Below are 12734 nucleotides of genomic sequence, written 5' to 3' on the forward strand. Positions count from 1 at the left end.
TGACGGAACGGGGCCCGCATTGCGGGTGCCTTTATTTCATAATAATCTAATATTATAAATATTTTAATAGAAGTAGATAATTAATAATGACAATAATAATAAACATTATTAGCGAGGGCACACAGCGATAACGGAGCGAAACAACGGACAACGCGGCGTACGTGCATTCATGCTGAGCGTTACGGCCCGAACTGGACAAAAGTTTAAAATTCAAATTTTGACAAAATACAGAAAAATCATGAAAATGTGCAAATTATTTTGAGTTAGAAATTCATAACAATTTTTATTTTTAAGTCTAAGATTTGAAAATGTAATACAAGATTCTTTCTCAAAAATGTTTTAATAATATTTTATTACTAATTATTAATTAGTTTTTGAAATTGGTGTTTGTCACGGCAAATTTGGTACATTACGAATAATTATTATGTATTTATTTTTTTTATATAATTTGAATGTGCCCAACCCCAGGCCCCACAATACATAAATTATTTATTATTTTATTTGTGGATTTATCATTTTGTATTACCTATTATTATTATTTTATTGTTTTCCGTACGCCGCTGCAAATTTAGCACTTTGGCGTGTACCGTGTAAAATACATTACGAATAATTACTATGTATTTAATTTTTTTTTCTTTTTTTATTCTGACCATCCCACAATACATATTATTAAAAAATATATCAAAGAAGGCAAGAAAAATAATGTAGTCTCGTATAACAGGAAAGTACCTCATAATAATATTATCATAGGCGTGGGCAGACTTTGACCGTAGGGGGGGCCTTAAAAATGTTTCAAAGATTCTTGTACTAATGAATACTAGTATAATTAAATATTTAATTGATAATTTTATAAAATATTTATTTAATTCAATAGGTATACAAATATAAAAATTAATACAAATAAAATATAAAGGTATTAAAATACATAAAAATAATAATAATACATAATTATAATAAAAATAAATAATAATAATAATTTGAAACTGAAACAGCATAGTCATACCTAAAAAAAAATTAGCATAACTTACACAATTTATACATAAGAAAACCTTATTCGCATAGATATTTACAACTCATCCTTCTGTCCACGGGAGTAAGGTTTTTGAATGTATCAACTACATCATCAATTTTTATATTATAAGCAAGTTCTTGCTCAATGAATATAGTAAGCAGACTATCCAATCGATCCTGTGTCATGTTACTGCGTAACTTGGTTTTCACAATACTGAGCTTGGAAAATGACCGTTCGCAAGAAAAGCTCGTTACTGGTATAACTATAAATGTTTTCAATGCTTTAAAAACATTACAAAATATAGTTTCCCTTCCGTAGTTGGATTGTGTAAGCCAATTTATCCAATCGCCGCATTTGTTCTTCTCGCCGTTCGGTATATTTTCTGTATGTTTAAGAAGAATAATTTCTGTTTTCAACATCTCAGAGTTTAAATCAAATGCTGCGGACAAAACCGTAATGTTATTGCTATTTATATTTAAAATAATTTCCTATGCTTCTAATCATATTTATTGTTTCTTGGTTAAATCTAATATTAATTCCACTAATCATATGATCCAATGTCAAATAGTATACAGAAACCTTCATTTCTTCTTCTTTTGAAGACATATAGTACTCTACATATAATATTGTGTACTACTCGAACAGTCAATCTTGGTGAACACTTTTCCTTTTTTCTGTTGTGGAATTTCAATATCATAATTTTTACACATTTGAACAGTTTTATGATAAATATCTGTGAAATCTTCTTCAGTGTTTCTCATAGAAACAAGGAATTTTTTTAATGACTCAATGATTTCTACAGCCGTTAATAAGTTTATGTTGGATGACTGTAAAAAAGCACTTGTTTTTAATATTTAAGACTGTACAGTCTAGTATTATATTATAGATATCTATGCATTTATTAAAGAAAAAGCCTGAGGCCGCAGGGGGGGCCGCGGCCCACCTGCCCCCCCCCCGTGCGCACGCCTATGAATAATATGATAATATACATAGAAATATAGAACATTAAAACTTCACAGAATACATAGATGATTTCATATATGACGTGTTTAGTAATTTATAGGTAATATTGTATTTATAATATTTGATAATAGCTAGATCAATTTCATTTGTTCTTTGTTTTCATAATAAATATTTTTATTTGGTCAAAAAAGCATTTTATATATACGGGTTTATATTTATGTCGTTCACTAATTTGTAAATTTTTTTTTTTCATTTAAAATATTAACAGTTAGTTATGTAAAATATTATTATTATTATTATTATTATTATTATTATTTTAAATTTATAATATTTGTTTTCCTCTTATCGTAACTTATGTATTTATCAATTATCAATCATGTTAACATTATTATATATTTTTGTTAATCCTATTTCTATTAATTAATTAGTAATCAATATAAGCTTTGCTTAAAAGGGCTACTGCAATATACTAAGCTAAATTTTGTAAAATAATTTTAAGATTCTAATGTTGCAAAAATAAATTATTATTATTATTATTATTATTATTAAAATATATTATAAAGCAATATTAACTTTCACTAGTGATACACTTGATATGCTTTTATAAATTGTAATAAAAGAAGTAGCAAATAAAAATAATATAGAATACCTATATTACTAAGTATATTTGATGATATTATTGTGAATGAAGTAATTAATTTACCTATTTACGTGGAACCTTGTTTTAATTTTTCAATCCTTAGCTATAAGAGTTGAACATTTTATAGGATTTTAACTACAAAATCTTTTTTAAATTTTAAATTTGATACATTTTGTCAAAATTCGAACTTTAAAATCTTACAAAAAAAAAATTGAGACTATAATATATTTGTAATATTCTTCAATTGTCATTGACACAATATATTAAATTCTTCTTTTAAATTCCCAATCTTTTTGACCCAACAAATACAATTTTATTGACATTTATAGAAAAAAAAAACTAAAAAAATTGGAAACTGAAAATGCCCGTAAACAGCTCAAAACAAGTCAAGACATTTGAACATTTTATGATGTAAAGTAAATTCTAATATAAACATTCAGTGAACATTTCATGTATCTACGGTCATTTTTTTTAGAGTTACACCAAAAACTAAAATCGATTTCGTCGAAACCCCGTACCAACCCGTACAGAAAAGTGAACTGCTGCCTTAATACAACTATATGAACTATAGGTAAGTAGGTACTTATATCTAATTTTATTTATTTATTGATTTAAGAAACTATGATCGATAATTTATCGAATATAATATTCTATTTTCACCTCGACCCATAAAGCAATCGAATTCATTTGGGTTCCCTCACATACGGGCATCCCGGAAAATAAAAAAGTGGATATACTGGCAAACGAGGCAATCACCTCGACCTCATCCTCAACCATTATTACTGTGCCATACCAAGACATAAAAAAGAAGTATAAATAAACACACTACCAATATGTGGCAAACATCCTGGGATGAAATGCCAATTTCAAACAAATTAAAATCAATTAAAAGAAAATCACTACATTTTATACTCATTCCAATACCTCTATAGACGTTCCGAAATTATAAAAACAAGAACAAGAATCGGTCATAGCGACCTCACCCACATAAATATCATAAAACATTAAGAACAACTTATCTGCAGACAATGCAATGAACCGCTTTCAATCAAACACATAGTCTTAGATTGTCCGCTATTTGTAAACGCAAGATAAACCATCGATGGATGAAGCATTAGGAGAACACAACACACATAAGCTTCTTCAAATCCACCGGCATCGACACAAAAATTTAATATTAAGATAAAACTACATAACTTACAAATATAATGTAAATATATAATATGTACCTTCTGTAAAAACCACTTATCCTATAACCATGTAATCTCAATTTATAACTTAATTATCCATTAATAATAAATTATTATTATTAATAATATAATCACAACTGCAGGCTATAATGACCTATAGCTGTCGAGCCTTTATTCTCAATAAATAAAAAAAACCTAACCTAACCTAACCTTAGTACTTACAGGCTAATAACCGCAGTCGTCAAAGCCTTAAAACTAATAAAAAAAATAATTAAAAATAAATGACAATCCTTTCCGTCCTTATCGAGTATATATGATTAAATTACAAAAAATAAAGCAAATTCTAATATAAATTATCAGTAAAAATCTACGATGATTATATTATATTGGACTTTAAACGTGTTGGCGATAAACAACAATTATAGCAACGACTTCCGCAACCAAATCAGCACGACGGCTATTGTGGCAAACAAAATTAATGATGACCGCAGGGGCCGGCAATAGTTACTGCTGCGGTGTCCCAAACGAGCTTGCCAGAGTCAATAAATTTTGATTCATGACGTAACACACTCAAAGCATCCAACATCAGTTCTTGGAGGTCTTCTAGCTACCATAGGTAATTATTATTAGATATTAGCAAAAACTATAGATTTAAATTATGCGAGAAGCTTATGCGGGATTTCTGGGATATCTAGAATAGCGCTCAATTTCATATGGATTGCCTATTCAATCCCCTTATTGTAGATTCTGAGCGAAGCGATGAATGTATTGGTTTTTCAATGATGTGTGTTCTTTTTTTATTTTGTGTGTCATCAACTTTTAGGACGGTAAAAACGCTTAGATTTTCTTAAACAGCATCTTTTATGATAGGAAGGTCAATCTAGTTTGTAGTTTGGGAGGGGGGGGGGGTCAAAAGCAAAATAAAAATTGAGGAAAAACGGGAATTTCGAAAAAAATAAGGTTTTCGACAAAATCGATTTTCGTTTTTGGTGTAACGATAAAAAAAATACCGTAGATACATGAAATTTTCACCGAATGTTGATATTAAAATTTACTTGTTTTGAGCTATTTATGGACATTTTCCGTTTTCAATTTTTTTCTATAAATGTCATTAAAATTGTATTTGCTTGTTCAAAAAGCTTGAAAATTGAACAGAAGGCTTCTAATATATTGTGTTAATGACAGTTGAAGAATATTACAAATACATAGTTACAATTTTTTTTTGTAGGATTTTAGGTTCTGAGTGGAACGATGAATGTATTGATTTTTTTAAGTTTGAATTTTGACAAAATGTATCAAATTTAAAATTTAAAACAGATTTTGTAGTTAAAATCTTATAATATGTTCAATAGCTAAATATCTAATGATTAAACATTTAAAACAGGGTTCCACATAAATAGGTAAGTAAATTTCTTTATTCACAAAAATATAATCATCAAAATATATACTTTACATTATTTATATTTGTTACTTGTATTACAATTTATAAAAGCATATTAAGTTGGTAGGTAGGTGATTTCAATCGTATCTGAACTTAATATGGTACTTGCGTATTACCCTGTACTTGATTTCCCACTGTTTTTAAACTCAAAAATATTTATATCAAGATTATTTGAGTAAAATATAATAATCATAATTTATTATGAACTGAAATAGTACAAAATTATTTTAGTCGTATAAAAAAATAAAAAAGTTTATTTTTTAAATAAAAATTACACTTAGGTGTATGATAAAACTGATATTATTATGTTATAACTATATTTGGTACGAGTAAAATACTTGGCTGATAGTATCTTAAGTTATTTTATGTGTTTCTTCATCAAGAAATTTGTTTTTTTCGGCCTTCAAATTTCTATAGGTATTATGGTCCGGTCTAGTGATCTTCATTTTTAACGTCGATATAATAATTTAATTTTACATATAATTTATATTACGTTGTAAAATAAATAACATCATATTATTATGTTATTTTTACTTAGATTTTAATGCTCTGGGATACAAAAATAGCTCGCCGCGTTCTATGCCTATAATAATATTATAGTCTTGTTGTCGACATAATAAGTATTCGCCCATTATCAATCTATATTCTATAAGAAGAACGTGAGGTAATGAAATTACACGAATTGCATTTTCTGTATTATTTCCATATGTATACACTGTGATTAGCTATAAAAAAATGGTTTTATATATTTTGTACATTATACGTCGTTTTTGTAAGTGTCAGTCGTCAGATAAATCGTTTATAATCACCTTTTGACAAGTAATTATTTTAAATTAAATATTAAAAATCCATAATAAATATTACACCTACCTAGTACCTATAGAATTATTTAACAAAACTTATTGAAAGGTCCTTAGTTGGCTTTTGCATAGCTTGAAAAATAAATATATGTACCCATAGGCATTTTAACATACATTATATTTTGGAGACTGGAGTCTAGTAAAAGCTGACGTTATACTGTTATAGACTATAGTCGTTATTTCCAAAGAATTTATAATACGATAATATATAGGTAGTATTACACCGTTGAATTCGACGATAGTCGATAACTAATATTAATATACTTACTAATATAAAATATTTATTACCACTTACAATAGCTAGTAAAAGTAAAACACCAGGTGATTGGAATACATGTAACTAAAAACAATTTTCAAATGTGCTTCAATTTTTCTCTCCAGTTTTGTAAAGTATTTGAGTAAATTTGTTTAGATACTGCCTAAGATGAATTTGTACCTATTTGAAAATTAAATAAGTACTTTTATTTAAATACTTTATCGCTGTTATTTCAATAAATTATCAAAATTATTTTTTTCTAGTCAGAACTCAGGAATTAAAATTATTAAAATATTAAAATATTAAAACTAAAATCATTGACATTTTGTAATTTTATACTTGACTACTTAACATAGGTAATCTTTTAAAATAAATACGAATGGAAAACACTATTGTTAATTATTTCCGCTAAACTCTATACTGATATTTAATATATTATTGCGCGAAGTGAATTGAAAACTACAAATTTATTTATGTAATGGGTTTAGTGTTCATATTGTCAAATAATATAATATATTAATATATATATTATTATACATATAATTCAGCAGCGGACAGTAATCTATGAATTTACGTAAATAGGATAAGTAACAACTAATAAATATTGTTTATAGATTATTATTCCAAAAATATATACAATTTGTTCACTGTCAACCACACTGTTGTCGTAAAACAATAGAGACATTGTAGAAATATAAAGTATCGATAGTAAAGTTAACAAATGTATTGAGATAAGTATTTGTACCTATTTGTTCTTCAATAGTGAATACATGTTGATAAAAGTATTTGAAACACTAGGTATTTAAATAATTTGATCTATTTGTATCTCTATTTAAATACTACCTAATGAAAAATATCTTTTTAATATTTTGGTTCTCTCGTATATGTTTATGAAAATAATTAAAATATGTTTCAGAATCTATAAGTTAAATCGTGTATTTGAGTCATAAATAAATATTTTTTTGAGGTTTGCAAAATAGGATTTGAACATGTACGTGCGAAAGTACCTACATAGAATAGATAAGTATTATCTAATCGTAGACTATAATATTATCAATATTAAGTAGTTATAGAACAACAAAAAAATATAATATAATATGATTAATGCGTTTAATATTTGATGTTTAAACGCCAAAAAATTTAAATTTCAATACTTATAATATAAAATGATACAAACTATGAAACTTAGACACAGTGACATAAAGTGGTTGTTTACTTTTAGTTAAGAATATTATTAGTGCTATATAATGGTGTTTTTTGAAGATTTACTTTATTTAAGACCTAGGTAATTATTGTATTTTTAAATAGAATAAGTACCTAATAACAGAACAACAAAATTAAACTGTAAATTAACTTTTCTTGTTTATAAAATATAATCATTATTATAATAAAATAATCGTTCGGATCGTTTGGCTTCATTTTTATTTTATCGGTCTGGTCCGGTCTGTCCGGTCCTATAGTCTTTGTTATAATGTATCAGTCCGGTCAGGTCCGGTCCTGGTCTTTGTTAAAATATATCAGTCCGGTCCGATCTGGCTTCATTTTTATATTGTAGGTCTGGTCCAGTCCTGGTCTCTATTAAAAATGATCAGATCTGTCCGGTCTATAAGAAAACGGACCGTGCTTTTATTGAGCTCTTATTGAGGCCCCCAAGCTTATGGGATTTCTGCGTACACAATAGAGCTCAATTTTATTTATTTTGATTTTTGTGATGAGATAATTAATAAGTATGATATAAGTAATAAAGATAATAATATTATACAACAACTATTAACTGTTATAATATTTCAATTGAGCCTAATAGTCGATGACTGAAGGCTAATAATAATAATAATAAAAAAAAAAAATATTTCAATATTTGATTGACATACGATTTTATATTATTTTTATTGTTAAATGTATTTAAAGTATATCAAGTATATCACTCGGGAAAGTTAATATTGCTTTGTAACATTATATTTATTATGAAAATCATGAACAAATACAATCGATCAAAGCCATTACCAAATATCAAGCCCGAGCAAGTTAATTTTTAATTGAGTTAAGTTAAGTTGATAAAAAATATTTTTAAAAGTTTATATAGTTAAAAGTTATCCTAATTTTTTAGATTCTGAGCGGAGAGATTAATGTATTGATTTTACAATTATGTGGGTTTTTTTTATATATTTTTGTTCATTTTGTTCATGTCTGTCATCACAGTTTGGAGCAGTAAAACGGCTTCGATTTTCTTTAACAGTTCGGCGGGAAATTAAATCTAGTTGGTTCATTCGGGAAGTTAAAATTCCCAATAGTTTTCAAAAGCGACGAGAAAAACAACATAAAAATTAAGGAAGAATGGGAATTTTTAACCGTAATTTTAAAACAATTAATGACCGTATGGATACATTTAATGTTCACTGAATATTTATATTAGCATTTTCTACACCCCATAAAATATTCAAAATATTTTGACTTGTTTTTACTGTTTACTTAAGTTTTTTTTTCTATGAATGTCAATAAAATTTTATTTGTTGAGTAAAAAAGCTTGAAAATTTAATACAAAGCTCCTACTATTTTGTTCCATTGACAGTTGAAAAATAATAATAAAAATCCTTAGTCACAGTTTTTTTATAAGCATTAAAAGTTCAAACCTTGACAAAATATGGAAAAATCACGAATATTAGTAAATTAGTTTGAGTTGAGAATTCATAAAAATCTATGATTTGAAAATGTAATATAAGTTTGCCTACCTTTATCAAAAAAAAAAGTCTACAAACAAATCAAGTTAAATTTTCATGCTGGGATCAAACTGAAATTTAGGCAAAATCGGTTTTCAATAAAATCGATTTTTGTTTTTGGTGTAACTCTAAAACTAGTGACGTAGATACTATATACCTACAATTTTCACCACATACATTTTTCAAAAATTTTGATTTGTTTTTAAATGTTTACGGATATTTTCAGATTCCAATTTTTTCAGTTTTTTTTCTATATGTTGTATTTGTTCGGTCAAAAAGCATGCACATTTAATACAAGGCTTCTGATAGGTATATTGTTACAATATCAGTTTAAAAATATTAAAAATACTTAAACACAATATTTTTGTTATAGGTATGCATTTAAACTTTAAAGTTCGATTTTTGACAACAGTTACCTGTCAAATTTAAAATTTAAAACAAGTTACAGCGTAAATAAGTTATTCTATTACTTAAAAATCTAAATAATATAAAAGCACAGTTTATTGAAAATAAAAGGAAAACAGTTTTAGATAGGTATTGAAATATTTTTTTTTTTTTTTTAAACACAAGCTTAAATTGACGGCAAAGAATAAAAATTGTAATGTTTATACTTCACTGGTGGCAAAACGAAGAAAGTATTATGTGAGTTTTATAATTCAAAATTCTTAAATATGATAAAAAGAACCAATTTACTATATTGTAAAAATCTGGTAGTACCCTAGCCCTAATAAATATTTTAGCCCCTCCCCTCCACGAAAATAATCCTGGCTACGGCATTGGTATTTTCTCATCATCGATGAAATCATTTATATATTATGTGTCGTTCTTGTCGTTCTATATTTCTATGCATATTATTATGAATATCTATGGTGGAAATTGTATTCCTATGTTGGCGCTAGACAATATTTGTATTCATTTTCTGCTGATTACCGGTAAGGGACTGGATAGGCTAATTCAGTTAAATTGAGCGCAATGTCGATAGTCGTTTTTTACAGGGCTTCCTGTATTTCTAATATTGTATAAAGGGAGTTTAATATATAGGCAATTTTCTATGCGTGTGAAGGCGGGTTGTGTAAATGTGTGCGTAGTAGGTGATCATTAGTGTGAGTGATTGTGTTCAAAATAAATAGCGGAGCACTCCCGCACGTGCACGTATATCTTACATATTACCTATTAATAACTAAATATTGCATTACACAATTTTTTTTTTTTGGTCAAAAATATTGATAATGCTTATAAGCAAGATAAAACTACATGATTTTGAACAGTCGGATTTTAATTCTGAAAAAAGTTCTTTTTTAAAACCGAGTTGGTTTATCTATAGGTGATATACTGATATGTATATGGATATATCGATGGTTTTTTTTCTAGTACTAAAACCTAAAATCATTAAGAATGATTATAAAAAAAGTTTTCAATAATAAATATCCCCACCTTTAATAACTAAAAGAAAACATTTTCCGATCAAATACTAGTAGAATAAACAATTTCATAGTATTTTTTAGAAATAATGTCCGACAACCCAAAAGCCACACACTCGCTTTTTGGTCTCCATTACTATATTTTTACATCAGTATCCCCTTTAAGACATTTTCGACTTAATAACTTTTAATCGTGCATAACAATTATTATCAAAATAAATATATTAAATAAATTGATAACTATTAATTAACTCTACCATAGAGATAGAGTAACCTAATTATAATTATTGGTAATTTACTAATTACTTTATAAACCTTTACTATAATCTGGCTATATTGAAACGTGACGATTGCGTAATATACCAACACAAAAATCATAATTAGGTAGGTACCAACATATTACGCACTAAATCACAAAACAAAAATGTTTTTCAATTTTTTATCTCACATTTTAAATAGGTTATATATAAATATATTATGTTTATCATTTACGTACATTTTTCTAAATTCACATTCAGTATACTTCTTGCGTTTGCATATTCAATTACGACTATGAACTATAGGTATACCTATATATATATATATATATATTATATATATATAGATATATCTAGGTACTTATATCCCATTTAATTAATTTATTGACTTAAGAAATTATGATCGATAATATATCGAATATAATATTCTGTTTTTTCTTGTACTGACATTTGAGTATTTATTGCACGTTATATTATTAAATATTATAAATTATTATACAGTTTTCGACCGATAAGATTTAATGCATATTAAAAGTTTTAATTTTGTTTATCACTCTTCGTTGTGTTTTTCTATAATGCCGAAGGAACTGTTTTAATTATAACTATATTTACGAGATTATAATATTATATTATATACTACTAGGTAGTAGGTACCTCTAGTAATCTATTATAAAGTATAAACGTGATATTTTATATATTATAAAAATCAATGATGCTTAACGATAATATATTACAATATATTATATATTATACATATATATTAGAGTCGCTAATTTTCTGTAAAAAATAATACAATATAAAATATATATAAGTACTCACGATTAACATAATTAAATGATTGTAATTAAACGTGTGTGTATATAGGTAGGTACGAGGTGCCTATTGTGATTATATTTTAATTGTGTTTGTATAAATATGTTAGGTTAGGTACCTACGTATTTTAATTTATAAAACGTTTAAATGGCATTAAATATTCAATAATTTATTTTAAGTACCCTGCATACCATATTATAGTATTATTATAGTGGGTAATCAATGGTTATTCATCTATATTTGAAATAAAATACCCAATTAACATTTTTTAAGTAATAGTGGTAGAAAACAGTATATACATAATATAGGTATTGACTACTGACCCGATATTAAGGACGTCGTTTACATTTTTTCCAAACATACACCGATTAAAATCAAATATTTAATGTAAACCTAAACGTATATCATAATATAAAATACATATTTATGTGCTACCTATGCCATACGCCCATTCAATATGTAACTATAAATTATAATCATCAAATATAACATAAACATAATTTATTATAATTTATAAATTTACAATGCAATATATATTATACATACCTATTATCGATTAGACATCGAAGGCATTCGTGCATCCCATCAATAGTATAGGACGTATCCTGTGTTATAGTTGCGACAGACGTGCGCAAAATAGGTATAGGCACATATACTATAATAGTCTAATGTCGCATATGCGACGTACCTATGCAAGTGTTAAAGTGTAGGTCAGAGTCGGACTGGCCCGGACCGCTAGTCCGCAATTGCGGACGGGGCCCCGGCTTCTTTATTGTGATTGGGGGCCCCTGATTTTGTACCTATTAATATTATTATTTTTCGTTGAGAGTAAATAAAAATACGAAATAAACATTTTTTTTTTTTCAAATCAGAAAACGTATTTTTGTTTACAATCTTGAGAAATTCTCAATAATTATTAAAATAATGACATTGTCATTCTACGAATTTAATAGCTGTCTATATACAAATATGTATCATTGATTATAAATTGTTGTGGCTTTTAAGAGGACGTCACACCCCACATATGTCGTCTCCGCCTTACAAGAACCGAGAAGGCTACAGTCATAACGAAGGAATAAAATTTTCACCACTTATAAAGGAGAACTTTGGGCTGTGCATATCGTTTTTATTTTTTTGATATCACTTATACGAAAAAAGGTTCCT

General features: G+C 26.8%; 1 protein-coding gene across 2 annotated transcripts in view; it reads right to left on the reverse strand.

Moving 5' to 3' along the window:
- The window catches only part of LOC100572937 (dynein regulatory complex protein 1-like), a 22716-nt gene extending 10442 nt beyond the window's left edge, over nt 1-12274 (reverse strand). For both annotated transcript variants that reach the window (XM_029491023.1, XM_029491021.1), the window contains exon 1: nt 12117-12274. The gene's annotated coding sequence lies outside the window, so the exon portion shown is untranslated. The remainder of the gene's footprint in view (nt 1-12116) is intronic.
- Between the last annotated feature and the right edge of the window lie 460 nt (nt 12275-12734).

Source organism: Acyrthosiphon pisum, chromosome X, assembly GCF_005508785.2.
Source record: "Acyrthosiphon pisum isolate AL4f chromosome X, pea_aphid_22Mar2018_4r6ur, whole genome shotgun sequence".
Lineage (NCBI taxonomy): Eukaryota > Metazoa > Arthropoda > Insecta > Hemiptera > Aphididae > Acyrthosiphon > Acyrthosiphon pisum.